Source organism: Phyllobates terribilis, unplaced genomic scaffold, assembly GCF_046119375.1.
Source record: "Phyllobates terribilis strain yellow unplaced genomic scaffold, ASM4611937v1 Scaffold_4__5_contigs__length_816908805, whole genome shotgun sequence".
NCBI classification, from domain to species: domain Eukaryota; kingdom Metazoa; phylum Chordata; class Amphibia; order Anura; family Dendrobatidae; genus Phyllobates; species Phyllobates terribilis.
In genome coordinates, this window is record NW_027362764.1 from 242369571 (window position 1) to 242388043 (window position 18473).

Genomic DNA, 18473 nt, shown 5'->3' on the forward strand with positions numbered 1-18473 from the left:
AATCAGGATTAATATAAAAAGAAATTAGCCCTGGGCCATAATATCTGGGGCTATGTCTACAGATATATGTAACAGAAGCAGCAGACAGAACATGCAATGGACCCTGTTGTGCTGTATACACTGCCACAAACCCTGCCTGCCTGCCTAACTCCTGCTTTCACCACTGAATATACAGTACAGACCAAAAGTTTGGACACACCTTCTCATTTGAAGATTTTTCTGTATTTTCATGACTATGAAAATTGTACATTCACACTGAAGGCATCAAAACTATGAATTAACACATGTGGAATTATATACTTAACAAAAAAGTGTGAAACAGCTGAAAATATGTCTTATATTCTAGGTTCTTCAAAGTAGCCACCTTTTGCTTTGATGACTGCTTTGCACACTCTTGGCATTCTCTTGATGAGCTTCAAGAGGTAGTCACCGGAAATGGTTTTCACCTCACAGGTGTTCCCTGTCAGGTTTAACAAGTGGGATTTCTTGCCTTATAAATGGGGTTGGGACCATCAGTTGTGCTGTGCAGAAGTCTGGTGGATACACAGCTGATAGCCCTACTAAATAGACTATTAGAATTTGTATTATGGCAAGAAAAAAGCAGCTAAGTAAAGAAAAATGAGTGGCCATCATTACTTTAAGAAATGAAGGTCAGCCAGTGTGAAAAATTGGGCAAACTTTGAAAGTGTCCCCAAGTGCAGTTGCAAAAACCATCAAGCGCTGCAAAGAAACAGGCTCACATGAGGACCGCCCCAGGAAAGGAAGACCAAGAGTCAACTCTGCTTCTGAGGATAAGTTTATCTGAGTCACCAGCCTCAGAAATCGCAGGTTAACAGCAGCTCAGATTAGAGAACAGGTCAATGCCACACAGAGTTCTAGCAGCAGACACATCTCTTCAACAACTGTTAAGAGGAGACTTTGTGCAGCAGGCCTTCATGGTAAAATAGCTGCTAGGAAACCACTGCTAAGGACAGGCAACAAGCAGAAGAGACTTGTTTGGGCTAAATAACACAAGGAATGGACATTAGACCAGTGAAAATCTGTGCTTTGGTCTGATGAGTCCAAATTTGAGATCTTTGATTCCAACCACCGTGTCTTTGGGCGACGCAGAAAAGGTGAACGGATGGACTCTACATGCCTGGTTCCCACCGTGAAGCATGGAGGAAGAGGTGTGATGGTGTAAGGGTGCTTTGCTGGTGACCCTGTTGGGGATTTATTCTAAATTGAAGGCATACTGAACCAGCATGGCTACCACAGCATCTTGCAGCGGCATGCTATTCCATCCGGTTTGCGTTTAGTTGGACCATCATTTATTTTTCAACATGACAATGACCCCAAACACACCTCCAGGCTATGTAAGGTCTATTTGACCAAGAAGGAGAGTGATGGGGTGCTACGCCAGATGACCTGGCCTCCACAGTCACCAGACCTGAACCCAATCGAGATGGTTTGGGGTGAGCTGGACCGCAGAGTGAAGGCAAAAGGGCCAACAAGTGCTAAGCATCTCTGGGAACTCCTTCAAGATTGTTGGAAGACCATTTCTGGTGACTACCTCTTGAAGCTCATCAAGAGAATGCCAAAAGTGTGCAAAGCAATCATCAAAGCAAAAGGTGGCTACTTTGAAGAACCTAGAATATAGGACATATTTTCAGTTGTTTCACTCTTTTTTAAGTATATAATTTCACATGTGTTAATTCATAGTTTTGATGCCTTCAGTGTGAATGTACAATTTTCATAGTCATGAAAATATATAAAAATCTTTAAATGAGAAGGTGTGTCAAACTTTTGGTCTGTACTGTATGTAGCTGTATTACTCCCCAGAAGGACTGTTAGTTCAGGTGGATATATATCTTGCTGTAGAATACCTATAGCTAACTATTACACCACCAATTCTATCCCTAGCTCAACAGTATCTCTCCCTACTCTGCCTGTTTCTGGGTTAGACTGTGACCAGCATAGCGGCACCAGGTCTGTTTGGTAGCCAATCACTGTAATGTCGCAATTAACATGGCTATGGGCATTACAGTGCATGGCAAGCAATCCCTGCATGTTCATTGGCTCTCTAAAGAGCGCCAAACATGCAGGGCGGGGATTCGAGCTCCTGCCCGAGCAACCCAGAAATACTCACCGAGTGCCGAGCATGTCGAGAACAGTGATTCTCGGGCAAGAGCAGTGGCAAGCAGGCTCGTTAATCACTAATAACCACCCATTTTTGAATACTTCATGCTTAAAGCTTATCACAATTTCTATATTTTTGTTTGTCCACCTACTTTTTGAAGATTTACCAGAGTCTTTGTACAATTGAGACCTGGGAAGCTGCCTGGCCATGGACAAAAATTTAAATGTTTTGTTCATTGATGCACTTAGTTATCAATTTTTCCTTTAGACTTGAAGTTCCTTCATGCTGGATAAAGCGTTGTTCATTGCCAAATTGCTCCTGGATCGAAAATAAATGTTACAGGAAGTACAATGATGGGTCGGGGGGCAAAATATTTTCTCTGATGAAGGCCTCTTTGAATTTTTTTAGATATCTGAAAGAATGATTGTCCAAAGAAGAAAAGGTGACCACTACCATGAGTCCTGTGACATGCCAGTGTGAATTGCAGAAATCTTGAAATATAATGGTCAGTATTGTAATTATTGAGTCTTTGCATAAAATTTATGTATTTGTGAATACAAGTTTAGAAACTTATGAAATGCTTATAATTAGTGTTGAGCCACCCCGTAGTGTTCGGGTTCGGTTCGGTTCGTCGAACACCGGGATGTTCGAGGAACTGTTCGTCGAACATCTTAGAACACCGTCGAACACCGCTGAACACCGTTAAAACCAATGGCAGGCAAACAAAAACACATAGAAACACATAGAAAACACCTTCAAAGGTGTCCAAAAGCTGACAAACTGCTCAGAAGACACTCTCTTTAAAAAAGCCGGCCGGCAATTCAGCAGCGGCATACACCGGTACCCGACAATTTAGACAAGAAGGAATAAAGCATCACACATAGATTAGATAGATAGAAACATGTCAGTCACATATATAAGAAGTACAGTGACAGTGTTGCTTACTGTACTTGTCATTTAGTGTTAAAGGATTTATTAAAAAAAATATTAGTGTTTTCATGCACCTGTCTCTTTAAAAAAGCCGGCCGGCAATTCAGCAGCGGTACCCGACAATTTATAACAGAAAGAATAGAGCATCACACATAGATTAGATAGATAGAAACATGTCAGTAACATTTATAAGAAGTACAGTGATAGTGTTGATTACTGTACTTGTCATTTAGTGTTAAAATAAAGGATTTATTAAAAAAAAAATTGGCGTGGGGTTCCCCGTAATTTTAGTCTCTAGCGGAGGTTAAGCAGACGGCTGGGGCAGATGTTTGAAGCCTGGGAAGGGGGTAATACCCATGGAGCTTCACAGGCTACTAATATCAGCCCCCAGCTGAATTACTAGCTATTAAAATGGGGGACCCCCAAAAAAATGACGTGGGGTCCCCCCTATTTTAATAGCTAGCAAAGGCTAGGCAGACAGCTGGGGGCTGATATTAATAGCCCAGGAAGGGTGCCATGAAGATTGGCCCCCTCCCAGGCTAGAAACACCAGCCGTCAGCCGCCCCAGAAATGGCGCATCCGTAGGATGCCCCAATTCTGGCACTTAGCCTCGCTCTACCCACTGCCCTGTAGCGGTGGCAGTGGGGTAATAGGGTTGGGGTTGATGTCAGCTTATAATGCCAGCTGACATCAAGCCCAGGTTAGTAATGGAGAGGCGTCTATAAGACACCCCCATTACTAACCCCATAGTGAAAGTTAAAAAAAAAAACACAAACACCCAGAATAAAGTCCTTTAATTGAAATAAAGACACAATTCTTTATTGTTCTAAATTAAACCATACTTACCATCACGCCCATTCCAGCTGAAGCCAACGATCTCCTGCAATAAAAGTAAAATAATAAAGCAACATCATCCTTACCTTTCCATGGTTCCCACGACAGCTTCAGCTCTGCTATATTCACATGACAGGCTGGACCGCAGCAGAACGCTTCCATCCAGCTTGCCATACCGCAGACACTGAGAAGCGCAGGCATGCTTCCGCTCCTCAGTGTCCGGCTGTGACGGCATCCAGATGAGCCGAGTTCATGTCCAATGAACTCAGCTCACCTCATGCACGTCACTGACAGCGTGGGAAAATTCTCCTGCACATGCGGAGAGTGCAGGAGAATTTTCCCACGCTGTCAGTGACGTGCATGAGGTGAGCTCATGTTCAATGAACTCAGCTCACCTCATGCACGTCACTGACAGTGTGGGAAAATTCCCAGCGCTCAGCGCTTGAGCAGGAGAATTCTCCCACGCTGGTATGGCATTGAGATGACAGGCTGGATTGCAGCTGAGCGCTGCCATCCAGCATGCCATCATTCATTGACACTGCAGAGCGCAGGAATGCTTGCGCTCTGCAGTGTCTCTGAAGGATGACAAGCTAGATGGCAGCGCTCAGCTGTGATCCAGCCTGTCATCTCAATGCCATCCCTGCGTGGGAGAATTATCCTGCTTAAGTGCTGAGCGCTGAGAATTTTCCCACGCTGTCAGTGACGTGCATGAGGTGAGCCGAGTTCATTGGATATGAGCTCACCTCATGCACGTCACTGACAGCGTGGGAAAATTCTCCTGCACTCACCGCATGCGCAGGAGAATTTTCCCACGCTGTCAGTGACGTGCATGAGGTGAGCTGAGTTCATTGGACATGAACTCGGCTCATCTGGATGCCGTCACAGCCAGACACTGAGGAGCGCAAGCATGCCTGCGCAACTCAGTGTCTGCGGCATGGCAAGCTGGATGGCAGCGTTCTGCTGCGGTCCAGCCTGTCATGTGAATGTAGCAGAGCTGAAGCTGTCGTGGGAACCATGGAAAGGTAGGGATGATGTTGCTTTATTATTTTTCTTTTATTGCAGGAGATCGTTGACTTCAGCTGGAATGGGCGTGATGGTAAGTATGGTTTAATTTAGAACAATAAAGAATTGTGTCTTTATTTCAATTAAAGGACTTTATTCTGGGTGTTTGTGTTTTTTTTTTTTAACTTTCACTATGGGGTTAGTAATGGGGGTGTCTTATAGACGCCTCTCCATTACTAACCTGGGCTTGATGTCAGCTGGCATTATAAGCTGACATGGCTGTAGCACTACAGTGAGTTCCAGACAATCCCTGCATGATTGGTGCTCTAAATAGTGCCAGACATGCAGGACACACTTTTGGTGCACGAACAGTTATCGAACATAACCTCGAACAGCCAAATTTTTTGCAAATCGTTCGCGTTCGTCGAACGACTCGAACACCGCCCAAAACAGCTCGAATTTGAGATTGGCGAACAGTTCTAGTCGAACACCGCTCATCTCTACTTATAATTGTACTTCAGTATGTTAGGAATACATGCCGTAGACACAATCAACCTCCTCCGGTCCAGACTTCCCTGCCAGTCTGTCCATGCTGGGGGCAGAGCTGTCATGCACAAGGATGATGCAACTACACATGGTGGTTTCTCATGTGTGAAAGTGGTGCGTGCTGTGGGAACGTGTGACGCCACGCTTCCCACTTGTTTCATGGCCCGGGAGACATGGAACGCTGTGTCTCCGGGTTGCAACATCTTTGTAGAACCAAAGGTTCCCCTTCCTGATTTTTTTGTGGGTGGCTGTAAGCATTTTACAAATTTTAAGGAGAGTTGTAAACTCTATTTTCAAATCTGTCCGGTGTCCTCCGGGGATGAACAGACTTGGGTTGGCCTCATAATCTCTTTGGGGACTCTGAGTCATTGGCTTTTTCATTACCACCTGATTCGCTCCTTATTTCATTGGTTAATGAATTTTTTGAGGTCATGGGGCCTATTTATGATGAACTAAATCGTACAGCTTTAGCTGAGTCCAACCTCAAGGTGTTATACCAGGGACGCCTCACTGCAAAGGAATATAGCTCCCAGTTTTGGAAATGGTCTATAGTGACCAGGTGGAATGATGCCTCTCTCTGCAGTACCTTGCTGACTGGTTTGAATGATCAAGTTAAGGATATGCTGTTCCATCACTCTCCCACGGGGTGTCTTGAAGCCATGACTTTAAAGGTCTATCTGGACAGTAGAAGATGAGAGCAGCTTGGGGAAACATTATCTTCTTGGTGGGACCTAACCTCTCCCTTGGTATTCCCAGAGGTCGTCGGAGAACCCATGCAGATTAGCAGAGTGGATACCTCTCAAAAGTTAAAGCAACAAAGATGACATCAGCAGCAGTGCCTTCTCTGTGGCTCCCCATGTCATCTGCTCCTTGAGTGTCCACGCCTGGAACTAACGGGAAACCACCACGCCTAGTTGGGACAGAGGCTACTTGGCTAAGCGCTCATGTACCTCTAGATATGAAAAAATGATTATTGCTAAATGTTTCTTTTTATGATAAATATCTTGAGGATTATACTTTTGTGGAAACATTTTTTAGATGAAGCTGTTGATAAGAAATCATCTCCTTGGATGATTTTATAAAGCTGTCCTCGTTGGATAATTCTCCTCTTAATCAGATTGTTGGATTCCATACTGCAGAGCCAGTGTCCCTCACCACTGGTTGTTTTCACAGGGAGGAGGTATCATTTTTCATCCTACAGGACCTCCCTGGTGCAGTGGTTTTGGGTCTTCCATGGCTTCGTGTTCACAAATCTTTATTTATTGACTGAGATGGAGGGGACATTGTCAGATGGTCCTCCAGTTGAAGGTCTCATTGTATGCCTTTGTTATCCCGATTGGTGGGCTCTGTCTCGTGAGTCCCTTGATACTTGGCGGAGTCTCCACATGTATTTTCTGATGAGGCCACATAGAACTTATGATTGCTCAATACAACTTTATAAAGGGGCAAAATGAAAGTCCTTTAATTGAGCAAAACACTTCCTGACAAATCCCCTCTTTTACCAATTTAAGATAAAATTAAAAATCAAAAAATCAAAATAATCCTCACCTTCCCACCGCTAATCCATAATGATGAGGTCCCATGACGATCCCTGACTCTGCTACTCTGTGGTGGGTGGTGACAGCAGGAATATGACCGCTCACCATGGCATCCGGAACACAGTGAGCTTAGCATGAGAACTGCTGGCTGCAGTGACGAGCAGAGATATAACTACTTATAGCGCAGTGCCAGTGCCGAACTGATGAACAACCGCAAATCTGGCACTCATCTGTCCGGCACTCGAGCTACCATGAGACCTAGTGGCTGTGAAAATCTTAAGGGAGACGTTAAGGGAGACTTTAAGCTTACTGGAGTTTCTAGCTGGGGGAACACCAGGAGGCTGTGAACTAAGATTACCTTGAATGTGTATTTTACTGTACATGTTAATAAAAAAAAATGAAAAAAATGCCATAGGGTCCCTATTTTTAATAGGCAGCCGAGGGAAAGCAGATAGTTGTGAGCTGGTGTTAATATTCTGGGAAGTGGCCAATATCCATGAAGGTTCCCAGCCTATTATTATCAGCTCTCACAGCTGTTTGTTTAGCCTTTACTGGTTATTAAAAAGTAAATAACCCCTAAAGGCTAAACAGGCTGCTGCGGGCTGATCTTAAAAAGCTGGGAAGGGGTCTTGGATACTGCCCCCTCCCAGACAAATAACACGAGCCCACAGCTGCCCCAGAAATGGCACATCCATTAGATGTGCCAATTCGGGCACTTTGCCTCGTCTCTTCCCACTTGCCCTATGTTGGCAAGTGGGGTAATAATTTTGCGGTTGATGTTAGCTTTGTAATCTCAGCTGACATCAAGCCCATGGGTTAGTAATGGAGAGGTGTCTATCAGACTGCAGCATGAAACCTGGCAGTTGCTGTTGCTCCAGTGTATGGATTTATGGCAGAGAGGTGAGGATTATGTTGATTTTTGATTTTTTTTAGGTTAATAAATGGGCAAATGAGGGGAACTGTCAAGAAGTGACTTTTTTCAATTAACCCCTTTACAGCCTGAGCCGTATTAGTATACACCAAGCTGTCACCCCCTGTTCAGCGCGGGCTCCGGCGCTGAGCCCACACTGAACCGGGCACATGTAAGCTGATTATTACAGCTGACATGTGCCCGCAACAGCCGCGGGTAGAATCGCGATCCACCCGTGGCTGTTAACATGTTAAATGCCGCTGTCAATCTCTGACAGCGGCATTTAACATCGCCGCGCCAGAAGCGAGTCACCTACCCCGCCCAGCAGTGACCCCGTCACGTGATTGCGGGTCACCAATGCATGGGCATGACAACCCTGGGTCTGCAGCAGACCCCATTGGTTGTCATGTGCTGATCGCTATGAGCGCCACCTAGTGGTCAGCGCTCATAGCACAGGACCATTTCTGCTACATAGAGGTGATTGGCTCATCACCTCTATGTAGCAGAGGCAATCAGACAGTTGCTGCTTCTAGTTTACTATGGAAACTATAGAGACATGCAAAAAGTGTGAAAAAAAGTTTTTAAAAATATTAAAAAAATAAAAAATATATAAAAGTTTAAATCACCCCCCTTTCGCCCCATTCAAAATAAAATATTAAAAAAAACACCCAAATACACATATTTGGTATCGCCGCGTTTAGAATCACCCGATCTACCAATATAACGTAACAAGACAAAAATTCTAATTGCCAGAATTACGTTTTTTGGCTGCCGCAACATTGCAATAAAATGCAATAACGGGCGATCAAAACATTGGATCTACCCCAAAATGGTATCAATAAAAACTTCAGTTCGGCACACAAAAAATAAGCCCTCACCCGGCCCCAGATCCCGAAAAATGGAGACGCTGCGGGTCTTGGAAAATGGCACCATTTTTTTTTTTTTTTTAGCAAAGTTTGAATTTTTTTTCACCACTTAAACAAAAAAGAACCTATACAGGTTTGGTGTCTACGAATTTGTAATGACCTGGAGAATAAGAATGGCAGGTCAGTTTTAGCAGTCAGTGAACGTGGTAAAAAAACTGTAAAAAAAAATCTGTGGTATTGCACTTTTTTGCAATTTCACCGCACTTGGAATTTTTTTCCCGTTTTCCCGTACACGATATGGTAAAACCAGTAATATCGTTCAAAAGTACAACTCGACCCGCAAAAGCCCTCACACGACCATATTGACCAAAAAATAAAAATGCTAAAAACGGAAAATCCCAGGGTTGTGAAGGGGTTAAAGAACTGTTCTCTATATGTGTCTTTATTAGTTTTGACTACAGGGTAGTACTGGGGGTGTCTGATAGACACCTCTCCATTGCTAACCCCTGGGATTGATGTCAGCTGACATTACAAAGCTGACATCAACCCCAAAATTGTTATCCCACTTGCCAATGCACCAAGGCAAGTGGGAAGAGCCAAGGCTAAGTGCCAGAATTGGCCCATCTAATGGGGCGGTTGAGGGCTGGTGTTATTAGTCTGGTAATATCCATGACCCCTTCCCAGCCTATTAATATCAACCCACGTTGTCTTTTTAACCTTTTTCGGGATATCAAAATAGGGGGGACCTTCCTTTTTAATAACCAGTAAAGGCTATGCAGACAGCTGTGAGCTGATATTAATAACCTGGGAAGCTCCATGTTTATTGCCCCTTTCCCAGAGTAATAACACCAGCACCCATCTGTCTGCTTTCCCTCAGCTGGGTATTAAAAATAAGAGGGACCCAATTCCATTTTCTTTCTTTTATTTATTAGCTAAATACATGTACAGTAAGCTACACATGCACTGCACTAATTATATATCACACTGACATCTTTATTACTATGCACAGGTGCTGACTAGTGAGTACTCTAATCAGCATTGCCTGCTCTCGCTGCTCTCAGTCATCAGCCGACTCTTGACCAGCAGTAACCTTTTCACCACTGGCCACAGCTGCTGGCTCACACTCTTTCCTCTGTGTGACAGCCTGAGAACCAGAGCCCTGTGACCGACGGTAACGTCAGTAAGGTTATCGCTGATCAGAGCCGGTGTTTCCTGTGCTGTCACAAAGATGACAGCGTGGGAACCGCCGTATGTTGCGGCCCCCCATTCACTTGAATGGGATCCGGGTTCTGGAAAAAGTTTGTGTATCCTTCTTGTACCCGAACCAAAACTTTTTTATAAAATTCAGCTGAACCCGATGGACCCGAACATCCACGTGTCCGCCCATCCCTACTTATAACCATGTTTGTGCAGTCTGGTCTATAAATATGAGATGTCATTACACATCATGAATGGCTTCCAGTGAATTTTATCAAATGGAGTGAAAGAGCTACATTATTCAAATGTGTACCTACTTATCTGTATTTACTTACTACATGACTGTCCAGTTATGCAACACACGTCTTTGTCAAAGAAAATGCATGACTGATCTCGTGCATCTACAAAAGTATATGATTGATCGCAGTTGGTCTCTTCATCTTCATTTTCTTTATTATAAGATTTTGCATGTTGTGTCCTTCTTTGCTTTGTAAGTAGTGTCTGTTGGGGTTTCTGGATGAGTTCCAGAATTAATATAACCTCTTCATCTATATTTACAGGCCATTCTGACTTTCTTAGCTGATGCTGAAGCACTGGTTTGTCAGAGACACTAATTTCCTCTGAGAATGCTGGAGCAGCTGGCAGTGGATTTGACTACTGAAACAGATGGTACATTGGACCTGTTAAAAGATAGGTAAGCACTGGTAAGTATCTTAAAAGGGTTTTTGATGATGTCTCGAAAATGCTGTGAAACTAGAGGTACAAAATAAGCAATTTATTTTCTACTTTTTAATGAGAAGTAACATGACATACATTGTTACCTGCAATGTCATTAGACTATGTACTTTATTCCACTTGTATACTAAAATTTAGTTAATAACATCTAAACTTTTACATTTAAAACAATCGTAAATCTTAAAATCAAGAGATCAGTGAATCTGCTGAAATTCAAATAAATTCAGCTGAAAAATTTGATTGAATTGAATCTGTTGTCAGAGGGTTAAAAAAAATTATATACTTAAACTCAGCTATCCTGGGCCCTCCTTATATGTTTCTCACCACTAATGGTCCTTAGGTCAGTGCCTCTGTCTTTTATCTTCTTTCCAGGGCCCCTGGCTTCTGCTCTTCACTAAGCACTATAAAGTCATATGGTGTGCAATGTACATCATTAACGATATTTGATGCACGTGGTCAATTGGGGCGTGATGCTAAGATTATGGTCAATGATGTTTGCTGCACTCCACATGAAGGCGTGGGGGGCTTTTAAAATAAAAAAGCACAGCAAAATAAAACAAAAAAAGACACCAAAAAAGGCTGTTATATTTACTAAGATAGGTCAGAAAACGGATGTATTTACAGGATTCAGCAGCCCCCCTTGATAAAGGCTACTCAGGTGCAAAATACTAATGAAACAACCACTCACACGCCTACCAATTCAATGATGTAGCGGTTGACATTTTATCCAAAATACTTCACATTTTTTATTTTTATGGAGGATGCAGCCATGTCCATCAATGTTGGCCTTGTAAACTAGTGTCTCTATCCCTGTGGGGTGCACATGTAGTGCTTGGTGAGCCTGCCTAATCTAATGGTATGGACGTCACTAATAGGCTGTAAGTCAGACACTGTGCACTACATCTTTAAGACTGGTGTCCTATTCAAGCCTTATCTGTGTGTAATTCTAATAGGCGACCACCCCCTGCATGACTTGGTAGGTGTGTGAGTGGTTGTTTCATCAGTATTTGCACAAGTGTTGCCTCCGCCTTTATTCAGAGGGGCTGCTGCATCCTGTAAGTGCATTCATTTCTGTGACCCGTGTTGGTAAATACAGCTGCATTTTTCCCGCTATGGCTCATGAAGGATTGCAGCGCTATAGGCCAGTAAGAAGAAGATGGAAAATAGCAAAAAGAGGAGAGAAGACAGAAGGGGAGTGGCAGCAATTGGAGAAGTATGGGGAGGACTGAGCACATGTGAGACACAATTTTTTGAGCATTGAATTGAAAAATATTTAGAGTTGCCAGAATATTGGGAGGGTATTTGTAATTAGTGGATTCTTTATTTATCGATTAAATCATTTTTAATTCTTACCTTTTCAAAGTACCAATTATACACTTTATTTTAAATTTAACATACAGGTGTCACATATGGCGTTGTGAAGGAATAGTCATATTGACTTCTAAGGAAATTGCAACATGCCATATTGGTCAACTATTTAGGCATATAAGGGTATGTTTGCACCAAGTTTTTTTATGTTTTTTTTCTGCGTGCAAAACCTAGATTGTGACCAGAAAATTGCAGAGAAAATTACATGTTTGTGTTTTTGGTGCATTTCTGATGCATTTTTGTATGTTTCTCGGGGAGGTTTTTTATGTTAACCCATTTTGATCTCTTTAGGAAAAAACTCCGGTAAAAACTTCAAAAGAAGATACATTTTTTAAAAAGCTTACCACATGTCAAACGCATAGAAAAAAAATGCATCAATGATGAATGGAATTTTAGAAATTCATTAATTTTGTTATTACTGTAAAATGCTGCATCTTAGGTCACAGACAGACGGCTGTATAACTCATGTGATGATCGCATCGCACTGCATGGACTGGCCGGCACCTCTCCTGACCTGAGCATGACAGCATGATGTATTTCTATGCAGCGGTCAAGCTTAAGTCGGGAGAGCCGACAGCCAGTACAGGGATTGCACGAATTATACGGCCGTCTGTGAACAAGTTCTAATAATTTTACCTTTTCTTCACTTACTGTTCCAAATTTCTAAAGATTAACAACAAGAATTCCAGATGTATTTCCAAGAGTTGTCCAGTCTAAAATGAATAGTCTGCAGTCACTCTGTGTGACTGCACTCTGCGCTATAAGAAATCGCCATCGCCTGTCCCGGGAACGGCAGTCAAGTATGCAATATATATACTCCCAGGCAGAATCTGTCTAGTGGGAATGCCCTCAATCAATACAAGTGTATAAACCAAGGCTGCACCCCATGTAGTGGGCATGGCCGTCTAGTGGGCACAGTCTAGTGGGCGCGACTTCACTCAAAAGTGTATTAAGCAAGGCTGGGCTCACTAGACAGTTCTGACCGGGAGTATGTATATTGCATACTTGACTGCCATTCCCAGGTTAGGCAATGGTGAAACCTTGCAGTGCAAGTCTGCAGTAATACAGAGTGACTGCAGTTTTCATTCTAGACCTTACAACCCCTTTAATTATGCACGACTCAGTAGTAGTGCCAACTTGTATGAAGCCATAATACAGCACACGTGAAGTTCTAAGCGCTTATATTTTACCTACATACAGTTACTGTGCAAAAGACAGGATTTGAAAAATGCTGCAAAGTAAGATTAAGCAAAAAACAGGGAGTGGGTGGGCACAGCTACGAATAATTGCAAGGGGTGCTACAGAGGCCCTACATAACGTTATAGCCAGAAACAAGAAGAAAAAGCACAGGGCAAAATAGAACCCATGCACACCCATGAAATTAGAAAATGATCAAAAGCTTTATTTGAACAATCATAAACAAACAAAAACAACAGACAAAAGTATTAAAAACATTTAAAACAGGCACAAAATTGCACACATAGATCATGATTAGAGGTTCAAGTGAAATAACCAAATGTGAAAACCCCTTAATATGCAGGTACACAGATGAAGAATTTGTATGGTATAACCCCAGATAAATAATCCTCAGCCAAAGTAATACCAAAAAAGGGGGCTCATATACACCATAGAGCTAAGGAAACAGATTTAAATTTATAAAGACAACTGAACTCCCTAAGATAAATGAACATGAATAAATGATGTCCACTCCACAATAATGTAATAGTGAATATGGTAGAGTGGAACAGTTATTATGTCATATGTCACAAGATGAGGGAGGTTGTCATGGGGTATATTACCTGCACACACTGGAGACCCTATGCATGTCGCTGCTGAACTGCAGCTTCGTCAAGGGGGAGTAATCAGAAAGCATTGTTCGTTTAAATAGGCATCATAATGGGCGTGGAACACAGACGGAAATTACCTATCCACCAGATCTGGCAATCTAAACACCCGCCCCATGGTATGGTCTGGACCGGAAGTAACGTCACTCAAAAAGAACTGCGTTCCACCAAGCTCTCAAGGTGGAACGCAACCAGGAAGTGGCGCATCTGCCACATAAAACTGATCAGCGTTGAGAAAGATATCAGAGGAAAGGGGGGTAACAGGGAAGGAAAAAGATGATAATGGGAAATGAGGAACTTAGAAAAGATAGGAAAAGGACCAAAGGACTAAGAGGAAGGGTAAAGGATAGACAAAAACAAAGAGGGAGGAAAAAGAGAAAGTGGTTGCCGGATCTGGTGGATAGGTCATTTCCGGCTGCGTTCCACCGCGATGGATAGGTGGAACGCATATGGTACCAGATGTGATGATTGTGTCACTTCGGGCCCCTTGTGTTTCACACTGATTCTGTGTGAAGCGCACACTACTCTCAAAAGTGTCAGATTTTGACTAGCAAATAAAAGAAGAAATTGTGCAAAACAGAAACTTTTTTGATATTTTTTACACACAAAAAAAGATTTCAGGAACATTCTCTCTCTCTACATTAAATACTGTACATGCAGACACTTTTCAACATAAATTTCTGTACATTCTACCAATATTTAACACGATCTTCTTTTGCAATAAAATTTCTTAAAAGTAAATAAATGCAGTTCATCTGTCAAAGTTACAAATGATTTTTAGGCAGAATACTGTAAAGAACTCATGATTTTCCTTCATCTTAGTCCAGGGAAAAGAGATGTTTTTTTACTTTGAGATATTGATTCAATTTATCTGTTTTTAACAACGCTAGGGGCATGTTCTGCAAAATGAGATACCGTTAGCGATCAGAAGGAGGTTTCATAACAAGCATAAAGTATAGTCACTTACAAAGAACTAATATTCCTCTCCGGTCCAGTAGTATATACAATAGGTCACGAAAAACTACAAATTACTTGTGAACCTGTCATTTTATTTAAAAAAAAAATACTCATATTTTTTAATTGTAAGTTAAGTGATGTGGCAACATCAAGTTTAAACTATCAAATTAAAACTCACAATGTGCCTTTAACTCTTGTACTATTACTAAAATGCTAAGCAAGAAATTAGTGTTGAGCCATCCCCATAGTGTTCGGGTTCGGTTCGGTTCGTCGAACACCGGGATGTTCGAGGAACTGTTCGTCGAACACCTTAGAACACCGTCGAACACCGTTAAAACCAATGGCAGGCAAACAAAAACACATAGAAACACATGGAAAACACCTTCAAAGGTGTCCAAAAGCTGACAAACTGCTCAGAAGACACTCTCTTTAAAAAAGCCGGCCGGCAATTCAGCAGCGGCATACACCGGTACCCGACAATTTAGACAAGAAGGAATAGAGCATCACGCATAGATTAGATAGATAGAAACATGTCAGTCACATATATAAGAAGTACAGTGACAGTGTTGGTTACTGTACTTGTCATTTAGTGTTAAAGTATTTATTAAAAAAAATATTAGTGTTCTCATGCACCGTCTCTTTAAAAAAGCCGGCCGGCAATTCAGCATCGGTACCCGACAATTTATAACAGAAAGAATAGAGCATCACACGTAGATTAGATAGATAGAAACATGTCAGTCACATATATAATAAGTACAGTGATAGTGTTGATTACTGTACTTGTCATTTAGTGTTAAAATAAAGGATTTATTAAAAAAAAAATTGGCGTGGGGTTCCCCGTAATTTTAGTCTCTAGCGGAGGTTAAGCAGACGGCTGGGGCAGATGTTTGAAGCCTGGGAAGGGGGTAATACCCACGGAGCTTCCCAGGCTACTAATATCAGCCCCCAGCTGAATACCTAGCCTTTACTAGCTATTAAAATGGGGGACCCCCAAAAAAATGACGTGGAGTCCCCCCTATTTTAATAGCTAGCAAAGGCTAGGCAGACAGCTGGGGGCTGATATTAATAGCCCAGGAAGGGTGCCATGAATATTGGCCCCCTCCCAGGCTAGAAACACCAGCCGTCAGCCGCCTCAGAAATGGCGCATCCAGAGCAAAAAGTGTGTATCCAGCATCAAATCCATGGTAGATAATTAAAAACAAAATCTTTATTATACCATATTAACCCCTTTCTGACACTGTACGTAATAATATGTCCCTGTGCCAGGGACCTTATGGATAATATACGTATTATTACGTACCGCCAGGTGATTCTGCCGGGTGTCAGCTGATTCTGACGGCTGACGCCTGGTACACAGTACCGGGAGCGGTGCTTGCACTGCTCCTGGCACTTTAACCCCCTAAATACTGCGATTGCTGCAATTTAGCTAGCTAGCAGAGGGACAAAAACCCCTCTGTTCTTGGATCGGAGACCCCGCGATGTCATCGCGCGGTTCTGAATGTTCCCATGGTGACACCATGTCCTCATGATGACATCTGGGTCACCAGGCACTAGCAAGATAGTTTGATCATGCGCAGTGCATGATCAAACTATCTTGTGTCTGCAGCACTGACCGGTAATAAGGTATAGCAGTGAAACTGAACTGCTATACCTTATAACTGCGATCAGATTGCAGAAAGTGAAAGTCTCATAGTGGGATTAAGTAAAAAAGAGAAAAAAAAGTAAAAAACAGTTGTGAAAATATATATTTAGAAAAATAAATAAATAAAATAAATATATATACATATGACGCGCCCCCCCGGTGCCGGGCCGGTAGATGCTGGGGGGATGTCACAGTGGCGGTGACCCAGTCCATGACCCAGGGCGGTCAATAAAAATGGGTTATTGATAGGGAGATTTATAGTGATTGTATAAAGTTCGTGACGCCACCTGTGGTATGTGGCTAAGGGAGCCGCCGCTGCGGAGTAGGTCCTCTGGAGCTGATGTTACTGCAGCAGGGATGGTGTGGCTCTCCACAGGTAGAGCTTAGCTCCAGGGCAGTGTAGATGTTATGGGTTATGCTGGGCGTTGTAGTGCAGGGGTTGATGGCGCAGCAATAATCAGTCCACAACTTAATAGCGGTTTCCTCTTATCTTTACTGGTGGTGATTAGACAAGCCGGGACTAGGGTACTGGCTAGAAGTGGAAGTCCGGGCAGCCTGGAAGCAATTAAAGAATCCTCCTTGCCAGGTGAAGTTGGAGGCCTTCCCTTTCCACAAAACTCTTTGGCCCTGCTGCTTGTAGTTGTGCGGTGGCCCTCGTCCCTGAGTGCAACATTTCTGTGCTCACCCGTATGGCAGGCAGCTCGGGGCTTGCTGGTGCATCGCTCCCACGTGGCGGCGCTGGGCCCTCTGTGCTGCTGAGCCTCCGGGCGTCTGATGGGGCCAGGAGACCTGCAGTCTCCTGCCCTTCGGTTTCAACTGCTGGGCCTTCAGTGCCCCACAGCCTCGGACAAAAGGCAAAAATTACAAAAACCCAACAAAAATTGAAAGCATTCACTGCGGCGCTTAGTCTTTACGCCACAATCCTGGTAAGTGTAATTTGGCTGGTGGGAACCGCATCAACCCACTTTGTGTATCATCCCTGGGCGTGGCTTCATAGAATCATAGAATCATAGAATGGTAGAGTTGGAAGGAACCTCCTGGGTCATCTGGTCCAACCCCCTGCTCAAAGCAGGATTCACTAAATCATCTAAGACAGAACTCACCACCTCTCGTGGCAGCCTGTTCCACTCATTGATCACCCTAACTGTCAAAAAGTTTTTTCTAATGTCTAATCTGTGTCTCCTCCCATTCAGTTTCATCCCATTGTTTCTAGTCTTTCCTTGTGCAAATGAGAATAAAGATGATCCTTCTACAATGTGACAGCCCTTGAGATATTTGTAGACCGCTATTAAGTCTCCTCTCAGTCTTCTTTTTTGCAAGCTAAACATTCCCAAATCCTGTAACCGTTCCTCATAGGACATGGTTTGCAGACCGGTCACCATTCTGGTCGCTCTTCTCTGAACTTGCTCAAGTTTGTCAATGTCTTTTTTAAAATGTGGCGCACAAAACTGGACACAGTATTCCAGATGAGGTCTGACCAAAGAGGAGTAAAGTGCGATAATGACTTCACGTGATCTAGACTGTATGCTTCTATTAATACATCCCAGAATTGTATTTGCTTTTTTTGCTGCTGCATCACACTGTTGACTCATGTTCAGTCTATGATCTATTAGTATACCTAAGTCTTTTTCACATGTGCTGTTGCTTAGCTCTATTCCTCCCATTCTGTATATGCTTTTTTCATTTTTATTTCCCAGATGTAGTACTTTGCATTTTTCCCTGTTAAAAAATATTCTGTTAGTTGCTGCCCACTGCTCCAGTTTATTTAGGTCTTTTTGAAGCCTCTTTCTCTCTTCTCTAGTGTTAGCTATCCCTCCTAGCTTTGTGTCATCAGCAAATTTAATCAGTTTACCCTCAATTCCTTCATCTAAATCATTGATAAAGATTTTGAACAATACAGGTCCCAGGACAGAGCCCTGTGGTACCCCACTTGAGACATTCATCCAACTGGATGTGAAGCCATTTACGACCACTCTTTGAGTCCG